This window comes from Peromyscus leucopus, chromosome 18 (genome assembly GCF_004664715.2).
Source record: "Peromyscus leucopus breed LL Stock chromosome 18, UCI_PerLeu_2.1, whole genome shotgun sequence".
Taxonomy (NCBI): Eukaryota; Metazoa; Chordata; class Mammalia; order Rodentia; family Cricetidae; genus Peromyscus; species Peromyscus leucopus.
In genome coordinates this window covers 44,844,388-44,870,154 of record NC_051078.1, presented here as the reverse complement: position 1 = coordinate 44,870,154, position 25,767 = coordinate 44,844,388, and the positions used below count along the sequence as shown (strand labels likewise).

The 25,767-nt window shown below is 43.5% G+C and overlaps 1 long non-coding RNA gene across 1 annotated transcript; it reads left to right on the top strand.

Annotated features, from left to right (window-relative positions):
* Positions 1–3,582: 3,582 nt before the first annotated feature.
* LOC119089271 lies at positions 3,583–14,866 on the top strand. The gene is made up of 4 exons (XR_005093138.1): positions 3,583–3,633; positions 3,739–3,787; positions 13,680–13,855; positions 14,211–14,866. It is a non-coding gene; the product is annotated as an uncharacterized LOC119089271 (long non-coding RNA).
* The last annotated feature ends 10,901 nt before the right edge of the window (positions 14,867–25,767 follow it).

The following is a 25,767-nucleotide window of genomic DNA, read 5'->3' as shown; positions in this document are numbered from 1 at the left end:
ATCAAACCAGGAAGCAAAATCTTGGCCCTGGACAAGATAATTCAGGGGAGGAAAACACTTGCCATGCAAGCCAGACCACAGAAGTCTAATCCCTGGAACCCAAGAGGATAGAGGATTGTCCTCTGACCTACACACATAATCACACACTCATATACACTCAAACACTCAAAAAAATGCACACACACACACACTCACTCATAATTATCTTTTTAAAAAGCTTGGTCCTGGCCAGGCAACGGTGGCACATGCCTTTAATCCCAGCCCTCGGGAGGCAGAGGCAGGCAAATGTCTGTGAGTTCAAGGCCAGCCTGGGCTACAGAGCAAGATCCAGGCCAGGCACCAAAACTACACAGAGAAATCTTGTCTCTGGGGGGGGGGGGAGAAAGCTTGGTGCTTTCCTTACACAACTTAAGTAAAATACAGCTCTCTGAACAGATAAAGATAGGTTTCTTCTGTATCCCAGAATCTAATCAATATTTATATGTATAATTTAGCTATTATTTGGCTTAAAAGGGATTATTGGGAAATTTTATCATTCTTACTACTTTCTGCAGAGAATATTTTCCAGTTTCAAATAACCTTGGACTTTTTAATTATAACCTGTTTTTATGTTTAAAAAAAAAAGAGTCTGTATGATATACTGGTTTTGTGTGTTTTCTGTCTACCTTCTATAATAAGAGAAGCATTTCTTAAAATTTATTTTGTTCAGTGATAGGATTCTCAAATATGTAGAATAGTGCTTTGTATAAGGTTGACACTTGTATTTGTTCAATAAATAAATTAAGACACTTTAAAAAAAAAACAACCTCTACCCAGAAGATAGTGCAATCCTATCTCAAAAACTGTCACCAGGAAATGACTTAAAAACTCAGTGACTGTCCATTCTTATCGAATGTTTCCATCTTTTAGTTTGCTCTGTTCAAGTGGACTTTCAGTGATGTCGTCTGGAAGAGGGAGAGGTTCTAAAATCCAAACACGACATTCTGGAATCACCGAAGCACACCTCTTTTCAGCCCAGTTTTAATATAAAATAAAATGTCTTTAAACATGACAGGCCTTTTCTCAGCTTGTTAAAAATTCCTTCTAGTAAAAAAAAAATAAATAAAAAACCTGTAAATTTTTACTGTCTTCTGTACAAAAGGTAATTTTAAAAAGATATTTCATTTTCCTTTAAAAAATAGGCACACAGGAAGTCAACAGTTTCTAGGTGGTTGTTTTAAGAATTTTTTGCAAAACAATGAAGATTTTTCTCTTTCGACAATTTTCATCTCATAAAAGAGCTATCCACCACAGGAGGATTTCATTATTTTAGGACAAACCTGATGCATGGCCACAAACGGAGAACAGGCAAGAAAGAAGCTGTCAGATGTCTTAAGGTAAATGGCTCCCTTGGGCACCTGCCACACTGTGCTCCCCCTTCTCTGCTCCCACCGGCTTGCCAGGTATTGTAATGGATGCTCAGTGAGATGAGGGAGGTGGATTGCAGCTCCAGGGCACGCTGACACAGCAAGAGCCCATCTTAGGAAACAGAAGGAAAGGCGCTGAGAGAGGCCTCAGTCAGTAGGGTGCTTTCCACCCAGACAAAGAGCCTGAGCGATCCGCAGAGCCTGTGGATGTGATGACCTGCACTTGCAATTCTAGCACTGAGGAGTGGGGACATGCAGGTCCTTAGGATTTTCTGGCCAGTCAGCATAGCCTAAGGGACAAGTTCCTGGCCAGTGAGAGACCCTGTCTTAAAAGTCAGGGTGGAGAGCTCCTGAGACTGACCTTAGCGGTCACATGTACATGTGCACTCACACACAGACACAGACACTTGTGTATACCAGCATACACACAAAAAAGAAGGAAGGATGAAAGAAAGGAAGAAGGGAGGAGCTTAACTTGAATTGGTCTTGCTTATCGGATTAAACCCAAGCTAAGGCCTGAGCCAGGGCCAGGTACCAGACGCTGCTCTGGTAATAATCACTTATTATTCCGTGCTCAATTATGGGATAATGGCCAGACACCCAAATGGGCCGTTCCTTCCCCAGTGTGACTGACAAGTTGCAGCGCTAGGTGAACCTTGCCAAAACACAATGAGAGGGCAGTGTGTTTCCTTTGCCTAGCCCAGATTGTGTGCATGTATGTGTGTGTCCTGGAGTTGGCCAATAGGATGATATTTTCGAGGATGATCACTTACAGGATAAAGCTGCAGCCCTGTAAGCCTGCCTCTGGTTACTTTTGTCTCAGATAAGGCCTGGAAGCCCAACTGAGATCCCACAAACAATGGCAGATGACACAGAATAGACTCTGCTCATTATAAGAGTAAATCCTCTACCCAAAGACACTTTCACCTATCTTTTTTTTGTTTGTTTGGTTTTGGTTTTGGTTTTGGTTTTGGTTTTGGTTTTGGTTTTTCGAGACTGGTTTGGTTTCTCTGTGAAGTTTTGGTGCCTGTCCTGGAACTCACTCTGTAGATTAGGCTGGCCTCAAACTCACAGAGATCTGCCTGCCCCTGCCTCCTGAGTGCTGGGATTAAAGTCATGTACCACCACTCCACCACTTCCCGGCTTTTTTTTTTTTTTTTTTAAGGATTTACTTATTTTTTATGCATACAGTGTTCTGCCTGCATGTATGCCTGCAGGCCAGCGGAGGGCACCAGATCTCATTATGGATGGTTTTTTGTGACCACGTCGTTGCTGGGAATTGAACTCAGGTCCTCTGGAAGAGCAGCCAGTGCTCTTATCCCCTGAGCCATCTCTCCAGCCCTCACCCATCATTTTTAACATAAAGATGTCTGAAGAAGCATGACCACTAACAACATGCTCAAGAATGCCGGTTCTGACAAATGGCTATTATATGCATTCACTCTCTGTATCACGCAGAAGAATTCTGATGCCCTGAAAGTCCCTCTGTGTTCTGTCTGTTCACCACTACCATCACCATGACTCCCAGATCTGGCAGCCATTATTCATGCTTTTAACCATTTTCAGACACAATTTTTGTCTCTTTTAGAACATAACACATTTGCAATCATACAGCATGTAGTCTGTTCAGACAGTTATTTTCCCACCTAAGAATGTCATTTTCATGCCTTGATAGCTCATTTCCTATAAGCACTGAATAATACCCCATGACCTAGACATGATAACTTCACCCTTTTGTTGAAAATAGATTCTTTTCTCATACAATGTATCCTGATTATAGTTTCCCTTCCCTCTACTTTGCCCACCTCTTCTCCACCTTTCCTCCCCCTCTGGATCCACTCCCTTCCTATCTCTCATTAGAAAAGAGCAGGCTTCTAAGAGAGAACAACCAAACAGGACAAAATAAAATATAAGATACAACAAAAACCATCAAGGCTGGACAAGGAAGCCCAGCATAAGAAAAGAGCCCCAAGAGCAGATACAAGAATCAGACACACTGGTTCTCACACTCAAGAGTCCCATAAAAATACTAAGCTAATAGCTCTAGTGTATACGCAGAATAGCTATAATATATATAATACATACCTGGTGCAGGCCCACATCAGCCCTGTGCTAGCTGCTTCAGTCTCTATGAGATCATAGGCACCTTGCTTGGCTGATTCAGAGGGTCTGTTCCTCTGCGTCCTCCATCCCCTCTGGCTCTTACACCTTTTCTGCCTCCTCTTCTGTGAGATTCCCTGAGCTCTAAGGGGTGGGATTTGACGGAGACATCCTATTTAGAGCATGTGAATGTATGTAGTGTCTGACTGTGGGTCTCTGCATCTGTTTCCAGCTGCTTCAGGAGGAAGCTTCTCAGAGATGACTGGATAAGGTGCTGATCTGTGAGTATAGCAGAATATCATTAGAACATTTTATTGGTATTTTTTTCTTGAACCTGTAGTGTTTGGTTTTACCCTAGGTCTCTGGGCTGTCTAGTTTCTTGTTCTTGGTCACCCGAGCAGTGTCTGGTATAGGTTCCATCTAATGGAGTAGGCCTTAAGTCACATCAGACGTTGGTTGGCCACTCCCACAGATTCTGTGCCACCAAGGCCCTCGCTTATCTTGCAGACAGGACAGATTTATAGGCCAAAGGTTGTGACTGGGTTGGTGTCTACATTTCTCTTTTGATAGCCTGCATCCCACACTAAAGATACTAGAATGCATGGGTGAAGGGTCCATGTAGGCTCCAGCTGTGCTTCTCCATGTTCAATGAGTTGTGTGGGTGTTGTCCCCGGCAATGGGGTCCCCACTGTCAGTGACTCATTGTCTTAGCAACAGCCTGGGTTGTTTGGGGATTTCCATGGGACCCCCTAGGCCAACAACTCAATTGAATGCAGCCAAGTCCTGCTACTGAAGTCTCGTTTGGTGACAAAACATGGCCATCTGGGACTCCATAACCCCCATTATTAGAAGACCACATTGGTATCACCTTCATATATTTTAGCAAGTTTCCATTGCACTAGATTTCCATGACATCCCTCAAATGACCCTCAATTCTAACTCTTTCCCCAAATTCCCTCCCTCAACCCTACTTCCCCTCTTCCAACCTGATCCTCCCATTCCTGTCCCCGACTCATACCCCAGTCCATCCATAAAATCTGTTCTACTTCCCTCTCCCAAAGAGATCCACATGTTACTCTAGTCCCTGCCTCTACACCTAACCTCTCTTGGTCTAGGGATTGTAGATTGGTTGTCATTTACTTAACAGCTAATGTTCACTTATAAATAGTGCATACCATATTTGTCTTTCTAGGTCTGAGTTACTCAGGATTTTTTTTTCTAGTTCTAGCCATTTGCCTACAAATTTTATGTCATTCTTTTTAACAGCTGAGTAAATCTCCATTGTAGAAATATATCACATTTTTTTTTATCCATTCTTCTGTTAAGGAACATTGAGATTGTTTCTAGTTTCTCACTTCTGTGAATAGAGCAGCAATGTAACATGGTTGGGCAAGTGTCTCTGTGGTAGGATGAAATGTCCTCTGAGTATATGCCCAAGAGTGGTACAGCTGGATCATGAGATAGATTAATTCCCATCTTCCTGAGAAACCACCATACTAATTCCCTTAGTGGCTGTACAAGTTTGCATTCCCACTAGCAACAGATGAGTGTTCCCCTTATTCCACATCCTCTCCAACATAGGCTGTCATTAGCGGTTTTTGTCTTTGCCATTCTGATAGGTGTAAGATGGGGATCTCAAAGTAGTTTTAATTTGCATTTCCCTGATGACTAATGATGTTGAACATTCCTTTGTTTTTCAGCCTTTTGAGTTTCCTCTACTGAGAATTCTCTCTGTAGATATGTACCCCATTTTTATTGGATTATTTGGAGTTTTTTATATTTAGTTCCTTGAGTTCTTTATATATTTTGTGCATTAGCCCTCCATGGAGTGGAGTTGGTAAAAATCTTTTCCCATTCTCTAGGCTGCCATTTTGTCCTATTGACTGTTTCCTTTACCTTTCAGAAGCTTTTCAGTTTCAGGGGGTCCCATTTATTAATTACCGATCTTAGTGTCTATACTACTTGTGTTCTATTCAGGAATTTGTCGCCTGTGCCAATGTGTTCAAGGCTGTTCCCTACTTTCTCTTCTATCAGGTTCAGTGTATCTGGTTTTATGTTAAGGCCTTTGATCAATTTGGAATTGAATTTTGTACAGGGTGATAGATATGGATCTATTTGCATTCTTCTATGTGCAGACATCCAGTTTGACCAGCACTATTTGTTGAAGATGTTGTCTTTTTCCAGTGTGTCTTTCTGGCTTCTTTATCAAAAATCAGGTGTCCATAAGTGTCTGGATTTATTTATGTCTGGATCTTCAATTTAATTCCATTGATCAACCGTCAGTTTTTATGCCAATACCATGCAGTTTTTATAACTATAGCTCTGTAGTAAAACTTGAAATCTGGAATGGTGAGATCTTCAGCAGTTCTTTTGTTTTTCAGGATTATTTTAGCTTATCCTAGGTTTTTTATTTTTCCATATGAAGCTGAGAATTGTCCTTTCAAGGTCCGTGAAGAATTGTGTTGGGATTTTGATGGGGATTGCTTTTGGTAGGATGACCATTTTTACTCTGTTAACTCTACCGATCCATGAACATGGGAGATCTTTCCATCTTCTGACATCTTCAATTTATTTCTTCAAAGACTTGAAGTTTTTATCATACAGGTCTTTCACTTGCTTGGTTAGTATACTGCAAGATATTTGATATGATTTGAGGCTATTGGGAAAGATGTTGTTTCCCTGGTTTCTTTCTCAGTCCATTTGTCATTTGTATATGAGAGGGCTACTAATATTTGTGAGTTAATTTTGTATTATCTACTCTAAAAGTATTTATCAGCTGTAGAAGTTGGGGGAGATTTTTAGGGTCAATTATGTATACTATCACATTGTCTGCAAATAATGATAGTTTGATTTCTTCCTTTCCAATTTGTATCGCCTTGATCTCCCTCAGTTGTCTTATTGCTCTAGCTAAGACTTCAAGTACTATTTTGATTATGTATGGGAGAGTGGACAACCTTGTCTTATTCCTGACTTTAGTGGAATTGGTTTGAGTTTTTCTCCATTTAATTTAATGTTGGCTATATGCTTGCTGTAAAGTGCCTTTATTGTGTTTAAGTATATCCCTTGTATCCCTGATCTCTCCAGGACGTTTATCATGAAGGGGTGTTGGATTTTGTCAAAGGCTTTTTCTGCGTCTAATGATCATGTGGGTTTTTTTCTTTCAGTTTGCGTATATGGTGGATTACAGTTATTGATTTCCATATATTGAATCATCCCTACGTCTCTGTAATGAAGATTACTTGTTCATGATCTTTTTGCTGTATTCTTGGATTCAGTTTACAAATATTTTGTTGGGTATTTTTGCATCTGTGTTCATAAGGGAAACTGGTCTGTAATTCTTTTGTTGTTGTTGTTGAGTCTTTATGTGGTTTGAGTATCAGGGTAACTGTGGCCTCATAAAATGAATTTGGCCATGTTTTTTTCTGTTTCTATTTTGTGGAATAATTTGAGAAATGTTGTTGTTAACTCTTCTTTGAAAGTCTGATAGAATTCTGCACTAAAACCATCTCAATTTTGATTTGGGAGATTTTTGATGACTGTCTTATTTCACTAGGAATTATAGATCCATTTATATTGTTTGTGTGATCTTGGCTTAACTTTGGTAAGTGGTAACTATTGAGAAAATTATTATTTCTTTTATATTTTCCAATTTCATTGTGTACAGGTTTTTAAAGTGCATATTTATGTTTCTCTGGACTTATTCAGTGTCTGTTGTTATGCCCCCTTTTTTGTTCTAAGTTTGTTAATTTGGTTATTCTCTCTCGACTTTTTAGTTAGTTTGGATAAGGATCTATCCAAACTATCATGTTGATTTTCTCAAAGAACAAATGTTGTGGAATATTAGTTTAAGATGTGTTACATTCATTTATGCTGTGGAATATTTGTTTAATTATGCAAAGATGTGTTGCATTCTTTATGTTGCATTTTTTTAAACTCTGTGAAGCTGTGTTACTTTGCCTGTCTAAAATAACCAATTGATCTAATAAAGAGCTGAATGTCCAATAGCTAGGCAGGAGAGGGATAGGCAGGGCTGGCATGCAGAGAGAATAAATTGGAGGAGAAGTCTATAAAAGGAGGGAGGAGGGAGAAAAAAAGGAGAGAGGACACCAGGGGCCAGTGACACAGCCACCCAGCCAGCCATGGAGTAAGAAGGAAAGAAAGACATATAGAATAAACAAAGGTAAAAAGCCCAGAGATAAAATGTAGTTAAAGAGAAACATGATAATTTAAGTTAGAAAAGCTGGCTAGAGAAGAGCGAAGAAAGAAAAAAGAAAAATGAGAAGAAAAAAGAAAAAAAAGAAAGAAAGAAAAAAGAAAAGCTGGCTAGAAACAAGCCAAGTTAAGGTGAGCATTTATAAGGAAGAATAAGTATCTATGTATTTATTTGGGGGCTGGGTGACAGGCCCCCAAAGAGTAAAAAGAAAAAAAACAGCTATAAACCAACTCTTTCATTGACTGAAATTTCATTGATTCTTTGAATTGCTCTCTTTGTTTTTATTTTGTTGATTTCAGACCTGAGTTTGATTATTTCCTGCCATCTACTCTTCTTGGGTGTGATTACTTCTTTTTGATCTAGAGCTTTTGGGTGTGCTCTTAAGTTGCTAGAATGAGATCTTTCTAGTTTTTTGTTTTGTTTTGTTTTAGGCACGTAATGCTATACATCTGGTCTGGCATCTGTGGTCTCTTAGAATCTGCAGCACATTTGGTTTCTAGAGTCTCCATTAAGAAGTCAGATGTAATTCTAATAGATCTGCCTTTATATGTTCCTTGGTCTTTTTCCTTTGCATCTTTTAAAATATTCTTTCTTTGTTCTGTACATTTAGTGTTTTGATGGTTATGTGGCGAGGGGACTTTGTTTTCTGGTCCAATCTTTTTATGTTCTGGAAGCTTCTTTTACCTTTATAGGCATGTTCTTCTTTAGGTCAGGAAATTTTTCTTCTATGATTTTGTTTAAAATATTTTCTGGGCCTTTGAACAGGGATTTTTCTCTTTCCCCTATTTCTGTTATTCTTGTATTTGGTCTTTTCATAGTGTCCCAGATTTCCTAGATGTTTTTGTGTCAGGAGATTTTTAGATTTAACATTTTCTTTGACCAATGTATCCATTTCTTCTGTCATATCTTCAACTCCTGAGATTCTCTCTTGCATCTCTTATATTCTGTTGGTGAAGTTTGCTACTGTAGTACCTGTTCAAATTCCTAAATTTTTTATTTCCAGGATTCCCTCAGTTTGTGTTTCTTTATTGATATTCTTTCCATTTTTAGGTCTTGAACAGTTTTATTCATTTCCTTACACTGCTTGTTTATGTTTTCCTGGATTTAAGAGATTTACTCATTTCCTCTGTAAGAGCCTTTATCATCTTCATACAGTCTGTTTTAAGGTCTTTTTCTTGTGCTTCAGCTATGTTGGAATACATAGAGACTGCTGTGGTAGGATTGCTGGGCTCTAGTAGAGACACATTGCCCTGACTGCTAATGGTTGCATTTTCACTCTGGTATCTAGGCATCTGGGGTTGGGATGATTATAGGTCAAGGTGCTAACTTCTGGATTTGTCTTTGTTGAGTGGGTGTTTTGCTCCTTGGATTTTCTCTCTGGATTTTCAGAGAGTGTGTTCCCTGTTTGTTGCCTGGTAGGAAATTTTCCTTGGATCTGATAGTTGTGGTCACTGGGGGTTCCAGGTAAAATGTGTTTCTGGGTATTGAGAGCTGACACTTAGGAATGAGGATAGGCTAGGGGGCTGATGGGGTTCACAGGAGGGAGAGGAGCAGAGTGTTCAACCAGGATCTACTTAGTTTGTCTCCTTGGAATGGGGGAGACAGTGAAGAGAGGTCACCCCAGAGGGTCTGCTACAGCACTGAGGATGAGTCTTGGGGGTTGGAGGAACAGAAGGAGAGGGGAATATTTATAGATAGCCTACCTGATTCCATGGCAGAGGTGGCCTGTGGGTTAGCAAAGAGTGCCTGCTGGAGTTGGGAGCTGGAATAAAGCAGTATGTGGGGGAAGGGTGGGTAGAGGGAAAAGGTCTGTGGGATCCACAGGAGATGTGGGCAGAGGGGGGAGGGAGGCTGCAGCTGGTGTTCCATTGCAGAGGTAAGGATGAGACTGGGTTTGGAGGAGAGGAAAGAGTGCAAGGTCTTCAGTTAGCTTTCCTGGTTCCCAGGCCTGCTCAGCTGGTGTGTTCACAGAGAATGCCTGCCGGGGTTGGAGGCTGTGATACTGAGAAGAGATGGAGGAAGGAAGGGTGGAAGAAAGGATCTTTGTGATCCATTGGGGATGGTGTCAGAGAGGAAAGGGAGACCAGAGCAGGTGTTCTGCTATGGAGTTGAGGATGAAACTGGGGGCATTGAAACTGGAGGAGCAGAAGGAGAGGACATCTGCCATCAGCCCATCTGCTTTCCTGGCAGGTGTAGATCTTGGGTTAGCAGGGGGTGCCTGCTGGAGCTGGGGACTGGGATAAAGCAACAAGCAATGAGTATGGGGAGGGTGGCTAAGAGGGGAACATCTGCGGAATCCACAGTAGATGGGGGCAGGGAAGTTTACGGCAGGTGCTCTGTTGCAGAAGTGGGGATGAGACTGAGGGCTAGACATGACAATTTGCCCAATCACCTACTGAAAGCCAACATTTCTTCCAATGTTGCACACTGCTGGGATGCCCATATGCAGGTTAGCATGAAGCTGTAAGTTCCTTGGAGTAAATACAAGCAACATCAGGATGGTCTCATGCTTAGTTTTGTAAGGAGTCACCAAGAAGGGCTGAGGAGGAGGCTCTGTGGGTGAGGCTCTGTGCAAGCAAGAAGACTGAGTTTGCACCCCCAGTACCTTCATAAAAAGCTGGATGCTTCTGTCACCCCAGCACTGGTAGCAGAGATGGAATCCTGTGGGGTTTACTGACCAGACAGTCCAGCCAAAATGGTGAATTTGGGTTCAACCAGAGACCCCGACTCAAAAAAAATATGGTGGAGAGCTAGAAATGAAGATACCCCAAGTTAATCTCAGGCCTCCACACACACGCATGCAGTCTAGCACACCCAAACATTCTCTCGACAACACACACACACAATAAAAAATGACACAAGAAGGGAGAAGCTGCCAAGCTTCCTTTCAAAGTGTCTGGCTATCCTGCACCCAAACAGCACACCCTCACCAGCCTTTGATGTTGCCAGTGTTTTGCATTTTGGCCATTCTAATATGTGTATCCTGGTAAGTTATTGTTGTTTTAATTTAGATCAAGTTTCTAATCAAGCAGAATGTGTTGGCTTTCATCACTTGAGAGGCAGAAGCAAGTGGCTCCCTGTGAATTTAGACAGCCTGGGCTACACAGTAAGACCCTATCTAAAACACATGTTTCTATTCAGTCATATTGCCAAGACAGGGTTGGATCTATAAGCACCAGTCATTTTTCTCTATGACTAAGAGGCTGCCTTGCTCTGTCTGCTTCAGGACACAGCTCTGATACTTCCTAAGTGGATGGGATGGAGGTCAGCTCCATCACTTTTGGCAATCAATTGACTTCCTGGCTTAGTTGCTGGAGTGTTGATCCCCAGGAGCTGACTGCATGACATTCCAGGTCACAGTGTCAGTCACCTCTTGGGACTTATAGAAGTTACACCTTGGGAATTTCCTTTTCCTTTAATTTTACAAAGCTTCCTCACTCAGTCAGTGCAGAGCCCAACCCAGTAGTAGCTCTCCATCTCATTTCTCTTGGCTGTTTGAAATCTGGCAAATGTTCTGTGGTGGTGTGAATAGGAATGGCCCCTGTAGGCTCATAGACTTGAATGCTTGGTCATTAGGGAGTGGCTCTACTTGACAAGGATTAGGAGGTGTGGCCTTGGTGGAAGAAGTGTGTCACTGGGGGTGGGCTTTGGGGTTTCAAATGCTCAAGACAGCCCCAATATCTCTCTCTGCCTGCTGCCGGTGGATCCGGATGTAGAACTCTCAGCTATTTCTCCAGGACCATGTCTGCCTGCACGCCACCATGCTTCCTGCTATGTTGATAATGGACTGAACCTCTGAACTGTAAGCCAGCCCCAATGAAATGTTTTCCTTTATAAGAGATGCCATGGTCATGGTGCCTCTTCACAGCAAAGGAACATTGACTAAGACTATCCTGGTGATTTACACATTTGTTTTGAAAAGTGGGAAAATGTTTGAGGTTATTCTCATTATCTCTTGACTTTAACTTGTCTTCTAAAATGCTTTAGTCAGCAAGAGGAAAAGGACTAGAGTCAAAGCTATACACCGAGAGACCTATGCATTTCCACACGGTGTGTAAGAGTTCCTGGGGAAGTCTCAGAACCCAGAGGATGCTCCTCACCCCCCCCCTGTGTGTGTGTGTATGTGTGTGTGTGTGTGTGTGTGTGTGTGTGTGTGTGTGTGTGTGTGTCCCTGTGTGTGTCTTTGCCATGTAGGCCAGACAAGTTTCCAGGGACTCAACTGTCTCTGCCGTTCATCTCGTCATTGCTGGGGTTACAGGTGCTGCCATCATGCCTGGCTTTTGACATGGTCTCTGGGATCAACTCAGGTCCTCACACTTGCAAGGCAAGGGCTTCTACTGACTGAGTCATTGCCCTATGCCCATGCTGCAGAATTACTAGCCAGAAGTTTGTATTTTGGGAGAGAAGCTGTGAAAGAGAGGTATAATGGTAGACACAGAGGTAGGGGCTTGAAGTTTAACCAAACAACTGCCGGGCAACAACGTGTGTATTCCCCTGGGAGTTTTGTAGGAATGAGGCCGAGAAGATGGCTCAGTCAGTCTCTGCCACAGAAGCTTGGGTTTCAATCCCCAACACCCAGGTGTTCAATGCCCAACGTCAGGTGTGGGGAGCAAATGAAATCAGATCCTCCGAGTTCATCAGCCATCCAGCCTAGCCAAATCAATGAGCTCCAGGTTTGATGAGAGACCCTGTCTCAAAGATAAGGTAGAGAGAAAAGAGGGCGCCCAACATCAACCACTTGCCTCACATATACATGCATGTGTGCATGCACACATCCGAGGTGTAATCCTAATTAGTCTTATCAATAAAAACCAGGAATCAGATATTGGGGTAAAGCAGAAAGATCAGAGAAGCAAAGGAGCAGCCACAGTTACTTCTTACCTCTCCAGATCCTCTGACCAAAAGGGACTGAAAGCCCATCTCCACCTCCCTAGTGCTGGGATTAAAGGCGTGAGCCTCCCAAGCTCTGGGATTATATGCCACCACTCCCTGGCCTCTATGGTTAACTAATGGCTAACTTGGCCCTCTGATCTCCAGGTAAGTTTTATTTGTCAGAAACACAAACAAAATATCATACAACACACATCCATATTGACATGTACATATCATACACACACAAGTAAAATTTAAAAATTAAAAAAATAGCCAGGTGGTGATGGTGCACGCCTTTAATCCCAGCACTTGGGAGGCAGAGGCAGGAGGATCTTTGTGAGTTCGAGGCCAGCCTGGTCTACAGAGCGAGATCCAGGAAAGGCGCAAAGCTACACCAAGAAACCCTGTCTCAACCAAAATAAATAAATAAAAATTAAGAATGAATGAATGAATGGATAGATAGATAGATAGATAGATGATAGATAGATAGATAAAGCCAGGCAGTAGTGGCACATGCCTTTAACCCCAGCACTCAGGAGGCAGAGGCAGGCAGATCTCTGTGAGTTTGAGTCCAGCCTGGGCTACAGAGTGAGTTCCAGGACACCCAGGGATATACAGAGAAAACCTTGAAAGACAAACAAAAGAGTGTGTGTGTGGTGTGGTGTGGTGTGGTGTGTGTGTGTGTGTGTGTGTGTGTGTGTGTGTGTTAGGGTTTCTATTGCTGTGAAGAGAAACCATGATCACGGCAACTCTTATAAAGGAAAACATTTAACTGGGGTGACTCACTTACAGTTTCAGAGGTTCAGTCCATTATCATCATGGTGGGGAGTATGGCAGCATGCAGGCAGATGTGGTGCTGGAGAAGTAGCCGAGATTCCTACACCTTGCTGAGACACTGGGTGGCATCCTGAGCATAGGAAACCTCAAAGCCCACTCCCACAGTGACACACTTCCTCCAACAAGGTCATACCTCCAAATAGTGCCCATTTTCTTTCAAACCACCACAATATGTAAGTTTTGCCTAAATGATTACATTGAATTCTCAAAACAGCAACAGGTACTTTCACCATCCTCCTCCTCATCTGCAGAGAATCTGAAGAACTCCAGCAATGTCCGAGAGCAGCAGAACCAGAAAGGAGCCCACACATCTCACTCAATTTGGGTCTCCTTAGTGGCACCTTGATGCCCTTCGGGGTGTCGGTGTGGCAGTCGTACCTCAAACACCTCTAAAGTTGCCAGCACGAAATCAGCATGGAGAAGGCAGGTTTGTAGACTGCTATTTTTATAGTTTTATTTATTTACTTAATTACACCAGATAAGGTTTGAATATTGCTAAAGTCTCTGAGTACTTGATCCCCCGCTAGGGTCATTATTCTAGTGACATGGTGGAAGTGTTAGTGGCACTGGGAACATGTGCCTAGTCACGAGCTGCTTCCTAACTCTGCTCCCACCATCAGGTAAGCCGTCTGCGCTCTCACTTCCTCTGCCTGGGTATTCTGCCTCACGATGGCCCAGAACCCACAGAGACCTCTAAGACTGTGAGTCGAAGCAAGCATTTCTCCATGTAGGGTGCTCTGACAAGCATCCTGATTACCCTGATTCAAGTCTGTTTAATGCAGAGAAGAGAAGAAGTGCTTATGAGTGCCGCCATGCCCTGTCCATCCCGGAGAACATGCCAGAATCAGGCAGAGGAGGTCCCTCCCACTCTTGGGGGGAAACATTCTTGGCATTTAAAACCAATAATGAATGTGCATGGAAACAAGAAAAGAGTGATGTGTGCCAGGAACATGAAGAGCAAAAATGATAGTGTCCAGGGGACTGAAGACAAGAACAGTCTCCGCTAAGTGGTCCAGACCAGCAGCCCCAGAAGGAACAGGAGCCAGATGAGTATCTGCTGGAGGGAGGTACATGGCAGGGACTGGATCAGGGGTAGCTCTCCTAAGCTGGGACATCGTTTGGGGCTTATGGTAAGGACGGGGCAAGCCAGAGGGAGGGAGAGAGTCTATAGTAGGGACATGCCCCCATATTCCATTCCCAAATGCTTCCTGGGATTCCAAGCTAAGGAAATATTTTGTCTGTGCTTGCTCTTAGGACCCAAAGAGACTGTGAATGGGACACAACATTGTCAGCCAGCCCCAGTTCTGTGTGCCCATCAGTGTATAGTGAGGCCACTCAGCTGCCAGCAGCTTCACAGAGCCCTGAGCCCTGGGAACACCACAGTGCCCGCATGGGGACATCCTGTGCATAATAAACAGCCCCATGCGGAGAAGCTGAAGTCTTTCTTATGTCCAGTGATTACAGCCATCACAAAGATTCTGTTACATGCTCAACAAATATTTGTTAAATGAATGAATAATTAATCACCCGGCTCCCAATTCCTCACAAGGTTCACAGATAGAGATAAGGCCTGGGAGGTTTATATATTTTGTCCAAATTTCTGATATGTAAAATGTGCACTGCTCAGTATCAAATCAAGAGCCTTCACCTTCAATAACCAAGCTTTTAAATTCAGAACATGCTATATTACAGAACATATTAAGGAAATATTTATAATGAGCACAGATATCTGGTTGGGGAATAGAACGTGATAATTGTCATAGTTAACATCTCCCCATGCAGCCACCAGACAATTATGTCATCCTGTCACTGGCTTCTGAGGTGAATCCTGGCAGGCCCCTGAGGCATGGAGTGATTAACTTACCCTTCCTTAGATTTTGGTAAAGTGGGGTTATGCTGTTCTTTGGAAAGCAGCATCTCCACGTTGCTTTGGGTCCGTTCTGACAGCGCCTATCATTAAGGTTTGCGACTTGGCTGTCTGTGCCCGATGTTGCCATCCACTCGGGTGTTTCAGGCTCTCCACAGAAATGGATATTAAAAATGCATGTGTGCCAGTGCAAAACAGAAACCAAGGAGTCGCCTGAAAGTTTCCGGGCTGCCATGGAGAAAACAACCGCTTGTCCATATGCAAAAGAGGTTCTGTCACTAAGGGAACAGCCTGTCGACAGTAATAGCTCTGATTACAGAAAGGCACTTTGCTTTCCTCTGCATATCCCATTTGCAATGATAAATTGCTTTTATTGCTGTCTTCTCCCAGAGCTCGGTCACCCTCTCAAAGAGATTATTGTTCATCAGTTTAGCACAAATGTGTATCATGAAAGCTCTCACTAATTCCACAGCCCTGTGCTTTTAACTTATCTCTGCCATTACGCTAGAGTTGCTTTTAAAATAATTTTGCCTTTATTTAGTGTGTGTAAGTGTGTACATGTGCCACAGTAGATATATAAAGGTCAGAGGACAACATGTAGGGGTAAGCTCTCTCTCCAACAACTGAGACCTAAGGACTGAACTCATGTCCTCAACCTCGGCAGCAAGTGCCTTTACCCACTGGGCCATCCCACTGGCCCTAAATTTGTTCTTCAGTATGAAAAAGTGTCCAGTATTTCAGAGAACAACCTGGACTACGGAAATAAGTCTAGTTGCATTTCATTTAGTTTAAGAACGAGCCTAGGTGGAAAACTCGGTGGCCATGAGTGCTTACTGCTCTTCCAGAGGACCGGAGCTTGGTTCCAGTACTCATGTTGGGCAGTACTAAGTCACTTCCTATAACTCTAGCTCTAAGGGTTCCAATGCCCTCTTCTGGCATCTCCAGGTACACACACACACACACACAGACACACACATACATAACATAAATTTTAAAATAAATTAAAGGACTAACCATGGCGCTGCATTCTATCCTTTTTGGGTTTGTTTGCTTGTTTGGGTTTTTTTTGTGTTGTTGTTATCATTATTATTATTATTATTTTGATCATGATGATGATTATGATGATATGTATGGGCGTTTTGCCTACATATATGTCTGTATACCACATGAGTGCCTGGTGTCCTCAGAGGCCAGAAGAGGGAATCAGAACACCTGGCACTAAAGTCACAGATGATTGTGAGCTGTCATGTACATGCTGGGGATTAAACCCAGGTCCAATGAGCCATCTCTTGAGCTCCCTCCTTATTTTTTGGATGCATAGAAGTCAGAGTCAGTAAAACACTTTCCTCTGTACGGCTCCCTAATTACTCACTTGAGTCCACTTAGGTAAACCAAGACTCTCTTGTCCACTGCTGGGAATGTGCCCAGCAGTTGACATTGGACTTGTTCCTGCTCATTCCTGAGAAAGTTCTCTGTTAAGTGAATCTGTGAGAGTCTGTTAAAGTATCAAAGGTTTATTAAGATATAAAACAGGGAGAAATACACTCACTGGTACAGAACAAAGGAAGCAGCTGTCACCGTCCTCTGTTCTGCCCAGGGGTGAATAGAACCAGACGTCCAGTCTCCAAACACCCCAAGAGAGAGAGCACACACCCCCTCCTCAGTTTTAAACAGTCATGTACCCAGAAAAAACACACCTCTATCAAGCTAGATACCCCAAGGTTATTGGCACAATGAATTCCCATAACAATCCTCTTATCTTCCAAGGTCCCTACAAATCAAAGTTGTTCTCCATGTTGTTATCCTCCTTCTCCTTCTCCTTCTCCTTCTCCTCCCCCTCCTTCTCTCCCCCTCCTCCTTCCTCAGATTATCTCTGCAATGCCCTAGAAGGCTTAGTTATTTCTTCCTGTATACCCAGTGATGTCTCCTGAGTACATTAGCATGGCACAGCAGCTGTAATTTTCATCTGGAGAGGTCTGCTCTACTTATCTCTGTAGTCTGCACTAGTTGACTTCCTCATCGCTGTCACAAAACACCTGACAGGTGACTATGGAAGGGGAGTTTCCAGTTCAGGGTCAGGACAGTCCATCATGGTGGTCCTGGAGGCAACTGGTCACATTGTATCCACAGTCTGGAAGCTGAGAGAGACCCAAGCTGGTGCTCTGCTGGCTTTCTCCTTTTTGTTAAGTTTAGGATCTCAGGACACAGGATGAAGCCATTCATAGCTAGGGAGGTCTAACTACTCCAGTTACCCTAATACTGGCACTCCCCAGTGAACATGTCGACAGGTTCATCTCCTGTGTGACTGTAGGTCCTGTCCAGTTATGTGGACTTGACAATCAATGTAACCTTTACATTGCCCCAGAGCCAAGATTTGTTGGCCAAGCATGCTACTGGTCCTGTTATTACTGATTTATAACACAGGGCCCAGTGAGGTTTTAGGGACCACACTTCAGTTTCTTGATTGCCACAGTGTTCAGATTCATTGTTGTCCTCTGTTGTAATAGTGCTCTTGGCTTGGGGCTGGGAACATCACAGTGTAGAATAAAGATGAAATTCCTCTGATCCTCTGTAGTTTATCGTGGTCACATGACTCACTTCTGGCTAATGGGGTATGCTGAATCATGCGACAGCTCCAGAAACCCTCCTTAAAGAGGTACTGGGTCCACTTACCCTTCCTTCTTTACTCCTTTCCACTGTGGCAACTTGGAATGTAGAGTTGATGGACATAGCTCATCAGCCCCTTTGGGCCATGGAGTGAATACAGAGGAGGTAGATGGTTGCACATTAAAATAAAGTCTAGATCCCTGAGGCCTTGTGAGAAGAAGTCACCACACTATCATTTCCAGTTCTGGAATTCTATGAGATGAATTCCCGTGTTGCCAAAAACAACAGGAAAATAGGAGGGGGTCTGCTCAGGAAGATGGTTTCAGCAGAAGTGGAGCAGGATGGGACAGGGTAATAGGGGTGAAAAGGAAGGGCCAAAATCATTATATACATACATCTATACATACATACATCTATACATACATCTATACATACATACATACACACACACACACACACACACACACACACACACACACACACACAGTGCCAGATAGATTTTGTGTCAGTTTGACACAAGCTAAAGTCATCAGAGAGGAACCTCAATTAAGAGAATGCTTTGATAAGTGCTACGGGCAACAGGAAAATATTGTAAGAACTCAGCTGGTTATGGCAAGCTACTACCTGAAGGGATCAAGGATTTCCTTCAGAGGAAGTCAAATTCCAAGGAGCTTTTGGTGTTATTTGGCTTGTTATATATCAGCTTTCTTCTGTTATGAAAATTATGTGTGCCTTCATAGTTTTCCCAATTGATTTTTCCCTAAGAAGGGCTAACAGTGTGGATTGATCACTCTCTGGACATACACAGTCCAGGTATTTGGAGAACAGCCTCAGAAAAGGCTTCCTTCCTCCCAGCTCACCTGTTTCTCCCCTTTCAGCATTGGAATCAAGGACTAACAGAAATAACAGTCCACATGCTAGTCTCCTGACTTAAGGTAAATTCCACAAGGAGACACCTCCTAGGTCAGGTGGACGATAAGAAATAGCTTTACACAATTTAGCTTGGACCCTCCTTTCTTACAGCCTTACTAACTTTATAGACGCTTAACTTCTTACCTAACTACTCCTAGGAATATAGATTGAGCACATAAATTCTCTTTTTGTTATACTAATTGATATTAGCTCTCAGCTGAACTCTTCTCTTAACCACTCAATTTTCAGGTCATAAAAGAAAGCCTGACACTCACTGCCTAAGGAAACTCTTACCTGCCTTTATGACCTTGCAGGAATTCAGGCCTGGTAACCTGGCTGGAGGGGAGGATTGTGATTGTTTGGGTATGTAACTGTAAAGCTAGAGAGATTCCATAAAGTGCAAGTTTGTGTCTGTTGCCTGTGGTGGTCAGAAGTCATCAGACCCCTAGAACTAGTTTTAGAGACAGTTGTGAGCTGCCGTGTGGGTACTAAGATTTGAACTCGGATCCTTTGCAAGAGAAGTGAATGCTCTCAATGGCGGAGCATCTCTCAAGCCCCCGGCACATTTTTATTGTTCCCTGGCTCAGCAGCAATGAGTGTGCCTTTCTGCCAGACATAGAGTCAGGAAGCAGGATCCTGGTATAGGGACACATTTCTGGAGCACAGAGACAATGCAGAGTGATGGGTAAGGCATATGCATGAAAGTCAGAAAATCTGGTCCAAATCTTAATTCTTCCTCCAAACTAGATATGTGGACCTCTGTTGTAGAATGCTATTTTAAGATGTGTTACAGTTGTTTTTGCTGTGAAACATTTGTCTAATGATGCAAAGATGTGTTGCATTCTCTTATGTTGCATTTGTTTAACTCTGTGAGGTTTTGTTATTTTGCCTGGCTAAAACACCTGATGGTCTGTAATTAAGACCTACTACCCCCTTCAAGAAATGACATTCGATATTTAAAATTAAATATGTATGTATATATATATATATATATATTTGAATGAATACTGTGAATGTAATCCATGAATACCACAAATGTGATTAATATCATGAGTGTAATTTAATAAATAAATAAATAAAAACACCTGATGGTCTAATAAAGAGCTGAATGGCTAATAGTGAGGCAGGAGAAAGGATAGGTGGGGCTGCCAGGCAGAGAGAATAAATAGGAGAAGAACAAGAAGGAAGAAGTGATGGAAGGAAGAGAGGAGGACATCAGGGTCCAGCCAACTACACAACCAGTAATGGAGTAAGAAGTAAAAAAAAAAAGATATACAGAATAAAGAAAGGTAAAAGCCTAGAGATAGACAGGATAATTTAAGTTAAGAAAAGCTGGCTAGAAATAAGCCAAGCTAAGGCCGGCCATTCATAAGAAAGAAAAAGTTTCTGTGTATTTATTTGGGAGCTGGATGGCAGGCTCCCAAAGACCAAAGAGTAAAATTAAACAAAACAAAAAACTGACTACAGGCTAGAGGCCTCTGGTTACTGAAACGTGCAATGATAATAATGGCACATGCCTTACATAGATGAAAACCTCAATAATAACAGGTGAGGAGTTTTTGGCAGTGGTGGGATTGAACATTAGACCTTGTGGTGGTTTACATGAGAAATGTCCCCCATCGGCTCACACAGTTGAACACTTGGTACCCACTTGGTGTCACTGTCTGTGGAGGTGTGGCCTTGCTGGAGGAAGTTTGTCCCTGGGACAAGCTCTTTGGGAGTTTATAGTTTTGCCCCGCCCACTTCCAGATATTTCTGCATCATATTTACAGTTGAGGATGTGATCTCTCACTTCTCACTCTGGCTCTGGCCCTGGGCTGCCATGCTTTTCCTATTGCTTGTGAGACTGATTTTCCGCTGGAAACACTGAGGAGGCAACTTCTCAGTATTTATGGGCTCTTCTTTCTCTGGACTCCTAAGCTTAACTATGCACTTCCTTCTGTTAGTTGATTTGGTCATGGTGTTTTATCACAGCAACAGAAACATAACTAATGCAGGTTTCATGAATGTGAATCAAGCACTGGGCGACATTCCCAGAATATTATGTAATATATAAAGTATCTAAGGCATGCTAGCTTTGCTTACATCAGCCATTATTGTCGATAGCTGTTGCCCTTATTCTATCACAAGCATGGCAAACTGCTGTATCTGACAGGAAACATTGCTTTGGAGCAGTGTTCAGGCATAGACTGACAATCCAATTAGCCTCATTTGAGCCTTCAGAGACCTTCCAGGTGAGCAGAGTGACCTCACAGCTGTGTAACTAGGAGCCAGTTCTTCAATGGTGTGACAAAGTCATAACTTCAAAGCATTTCATCCAGGACCAAGGAGATGGTGAGATCAGAAGTTCAAGGTTATCCTCAGCTACATAATGAGTTCAAGGCCATCCTGAGATACATGAGACCCTGTCTAAAAGGAAAAGAAAAAGATATAACAAAAGTGTATAAAAAGGTGCATTTTCACCTAACACATTTCCACAGCTTTAACCTCTAGATCACACATCATGTCCACAGTGACTTTCTCTCCGACCTTCCCAAATACTTCTTTCAGTCTCAACTAAGCTTGAAAAATGGTATCCCATTTGGGAGAGCATTGGGGAGGAGTAATCTGTGAAAGAGAACTCCTGGTAAGGAGGTCTTAGCTACAGACATCTCTACTGAAATACACTTGGTAAGGATGGAAAGCAAGGTGGGTAAGAGTTAGGGAGAGGCGAGGGAATGGTGGAGAACAGGCCTCTGCCACCTGTAATTCTGTCTTTCTGTTGCCAGCTGTGTTCTACCGAGGCCATGATGAGATAAGCAGATGTAGGAAATGTGGCAAGGACACAAACCTCAAATTCATGAGAGCAGTCAGGTAAGGGAAGAGACAGGGTCACAGATGATGTAGCTGCCTTTGATGGTGAACCACGAAAAATATCTTCTCAGCTGGGGGTGTGGCTCTGTGGTGGAGCAGCTTGCTGGCTATGCAAAAGGCTTGAGTTTAATTCCCAGTCCAAAGAAAGAAGGGAGGGGGAGAGACAAAAAAAGAGGGGAAGGGAAGGAGGGAGGGAGGGAAGGAGGGAGGGAGGGAGGGAAGGAAGGAGGGGGGAGGGAGGAAAGGAAGGAAGGAAGGAAGGAAGGAAGGAAGGAAGGAAGGAAGGAAGGATGAGTGGATGGAGGGAAGGAGGGAAGAGACTCGGTAGGAGAGAAATGGGCAAGAGAAGATAATGAGAACAATGAGAGTGTCTTAGTTAGGGTTCTGTGAAGAGACACCATGACCACGGCCACTCTCATTTAATTGGGGCTAGCTTACAGTTCAGAGGTTCAGTCCATTATCATGGTGGGACATGGTGTGTTGCTGGCTACATCTTGGCTTGCAGGGAACAGGAAGTCGACTGGGTCACTGGGTGGTATCCTTAGCATAGAAAACCTCAAAGCCCATGCCCACAGTGACACACTTCCTCCAACAAGGTCACCCCTACTCCAACAAAACCACACTTGCTAATAGTGCCACTCCCTATGAGATTATGGGGACCAATCATAATCAAACTACCAGAGTGATCAAAGTAGTTACCCACATGTGCGCACGCACACACGTATTATGTATATATATATATGTATGTATATATATACATACATACATACATATATATATACAAAATTGTGGAAGAATAAGTAAAAAATAAAATAATAAAATAGGAACCACCCACAAAAATCAGGGACTCGTAGCACTGAAAAATAGCACACTCGTAACAGAACACTGTGGTCTGCTTTCTGTCACTGTGATGAAGGCCACCACCAAAAGCAGCTGGGGAGGAGAGAGCTGGTTTCATCTTACAATCCATCACAAAGAGAAAAAAGTCAGGTAGGAGCTCAAGGCAGGAACCTGGAGGCAGGCACTGAAACAGAGGCCAGGGAGGAGCCCTGCTTCCTGGCTTGCTCCCCATGGCTTGCTCAGTTTGCTTTCTTATACAACCCAGGACCTCCTGCCCAGGCATGGCATGGTCCACAATAACCAAGAAAAAACCCCGTAGACTTGCCTATAGGCCAATCTGATGGAGACACTTCCACATTTGAAATTCTCCTGAGATAATCCAAGCTTGTGTTAAGTTGACCAAAAAAACTAACCAACACATAGACTTCCAATAGGCCAATTTACAACAAAACAAACATCAATGGGATTAAAACATTCAAAGAGAGAAAGAGTTGATGAGGTGGCTCAGGCTGTCAAGCCTGTTTTCACTCCCAGGGACCACAGGGTGCAAGGGGAGAAGCAAGTCACTTGAGTTGTCCTCTGCATGCATGCGTTGATACACATGCACGCCCCCCCCCCATAAATAAATGTAATAAAAATTAGAGAGAGAAAAAGAACTCTTGAGCAAAGAAGAGACAAGACTATTGTTTTAGGTAACAACTCTGTAAAAGACAAAATGAGCTGAAGGGGTACAGAGGAGGTACCACGGGTGGGGGGCGCTACCATGTACCATGGTGGACAGTACAGACCCAGGACAGTATGAGGACAGAGGATCAGAGATGTGCAGGAGACTGTGCACGGGGCACTGGAGCGTGTGAGAAACGAGCAAGGGAGAGAAACAGAGCCTGGCTTTAGCTGCTCCCAAGGACGTGCGGGATCTGGAGAAAGATTCTGGAAGGGAGGAGGACTGGGTTGAGAGATACGGCACTTGGCACATCACTTTTGGGATGCTGTGTTCCTCTCTCCATCTCTCTTCTCCTCTTGCCAGCTCCGCCTCTGGGCATGTGGTTCCGACCTAGGGGGCCCAGTGTGGGACCTGGCAGTGTGCACATGCGCACATTCACGGCTGCTGCTGGTATCCACTAGAGGGCAGCTATAGCCGAAAACAGGCCGAGCTTTTCCCTGGGAATTTACAAAGTTTTAGTTCCTTGAGGAACTGGCTAGCTTGAGGAACTAACTACAGTTGCAGCCCACCCAACCCAGTTTGGATTTTTCAGTCTTCCTCTCTTTCTTAGGAGGTGAGCCCGGAAGCTCTGAGATGCAGACCTGAGTGGAGGGTTTGGATGTGAAATGAAAGGGGCCCTGAGGACTCTGAGTGTCTTTGTTTTATTTTGTGCCCTTCTTCATACTGTCTGTGTGTGTGTGTGTGTGTGTGTGTGTGTGTGTGTGTGTGTGTGTATCTTCAACCTCTGAGCTTTCCTCGATGGAGTTGGGTTTCTGTCACATGCAAGTGGAAGAGACCTGACTAACACAGACATAAGTCAGCCACCTACCGACACAGTATATGGCAGGCACTGTTGTCGTGAAGAATAACGGTGAGGTTCAGAAAGGTGCAGAACATGCCCAGAGTCCCAGGACCAGCCATCTACAGCTCCAGTTCAGGTCAACACCCAAGTCCCTAACCACTCTACTTTCTTAAGCTCACCAGCATTAACTCTGTTCTGTGATCAACACACTCGCACCTGGGGACAGCCACGCTGCCGTGACTCTGAGGTTCTTGCTTAGTGACGAAACATTCTCAGGGCATGACTCCCAGCAGGAGTGCCAAGGAGGTGATTAAGGAAAAAGAAAAAAGAAAAAGAAGGAAAAAAAAGGAGTGCGGGGCCTCAGACCTCCAGAGCAGCACCTCTGACCTGCTCTCAGGTATGCTTCCTTGATACTTTTGATCAGTGTTATTTATCTTCTTTTTTCTTCCATCTCATTAACCCAAATGCAGCCATTTATTTTCAAAACTTCAATGTTTGTTGTCCCCCCCCCCACACACACACACCCTTTTCCTTCAGTCCTGTTTGTGAGGGGCTAGAGCCGCCTCAGACTGCCAGTGGGGCTTTTTAACCAGGAGCAGATTTCTACAGAAAAGCTGCAAGATTCCTTCAGGTCTTTACTGGTCTTACAAAACTTTGCAAAATGCTGCTTCAGACTATAAGAAAGAGAAAATATCTTGCATTAGAATCCTTCAACATCTTCAGCTCCTGCATTCTTCAACATCTTTAATTCCTGCACCCTCACACTCTGGCATTCGTGACATAGTTTTGTCCTGTGACCCTGTGATGGTAATGGGAGAATCTTTGGATCCTTCTAAAGGTTCATCCATTTCTATTGAAGCTCCTGACTCATAATGGATTTGTCTAATCTGCTAACTACACTTTGCCAATTTTAAATCCAGACAAATATTTGGGAGTAGTTATTTGTGTACTCATAGCAAGTCCACCAAGATCACCACCATATGAGCCATGACTCCTTGCATAGGAATAATACCGTGTGGCGCTTCCCTGTGGTTCATAAGCTACCCCATTCTAATAGGCTCTGTCTTAGTCAAAGTTCTATTTCTGTGAAAAGACACCATGGCCATGGTAACTCTTATAAAGGAAAGCACTTCATTGGGGCTGGCTTACAGTCCAGAGGTTTAGTCCATTATTGCCATGGTGGGAAGTGCGGTGGTGTGCAGGCAGACATGGTGCTGAAGAGGTAGTTGAGAGTTCTACATCCAGATTGGCAGGCAGCAGGAAGAGAGAGTGTGAACCTCTGGGTCTGGCTTGACATCCAACCTCAAAGTCCACCCCTAGTGACACACTTCCTTTAACAAGGCCACACCTCCTAAGAGTGCCACTCCCTATGGGCCTACGGGAGCCATTTTCATTCAAACCACCGCGGACTCCATGTGTCTATTGCAGTCCCAAGTTTCATCAGCATAGAAATCAGCCATGCCATCACAGCAGTCTGCAGGCCTTCCTCTTCTGTCACAGGCTTCCAGGTCTCCTCCTGTAGGGGGTGACAAACTAGGAGAGCAAGATTCTCAGCTCTTCTACCCATGACCTCCTTGACCAGGAAGAGAAGGAAGGGGAGGACATCATCCGTGAGGGCCCTATTATCATAACCTCTTCCAGGGGGAGCATGGGATGGATGCCCACCTGGCCAGGAGGCATTCTATCAAAACCACTCCCTCCTTCTCTACATGGAAAACCCTGCAGGATGTCCCAGTAACCATCAAACACCATTGC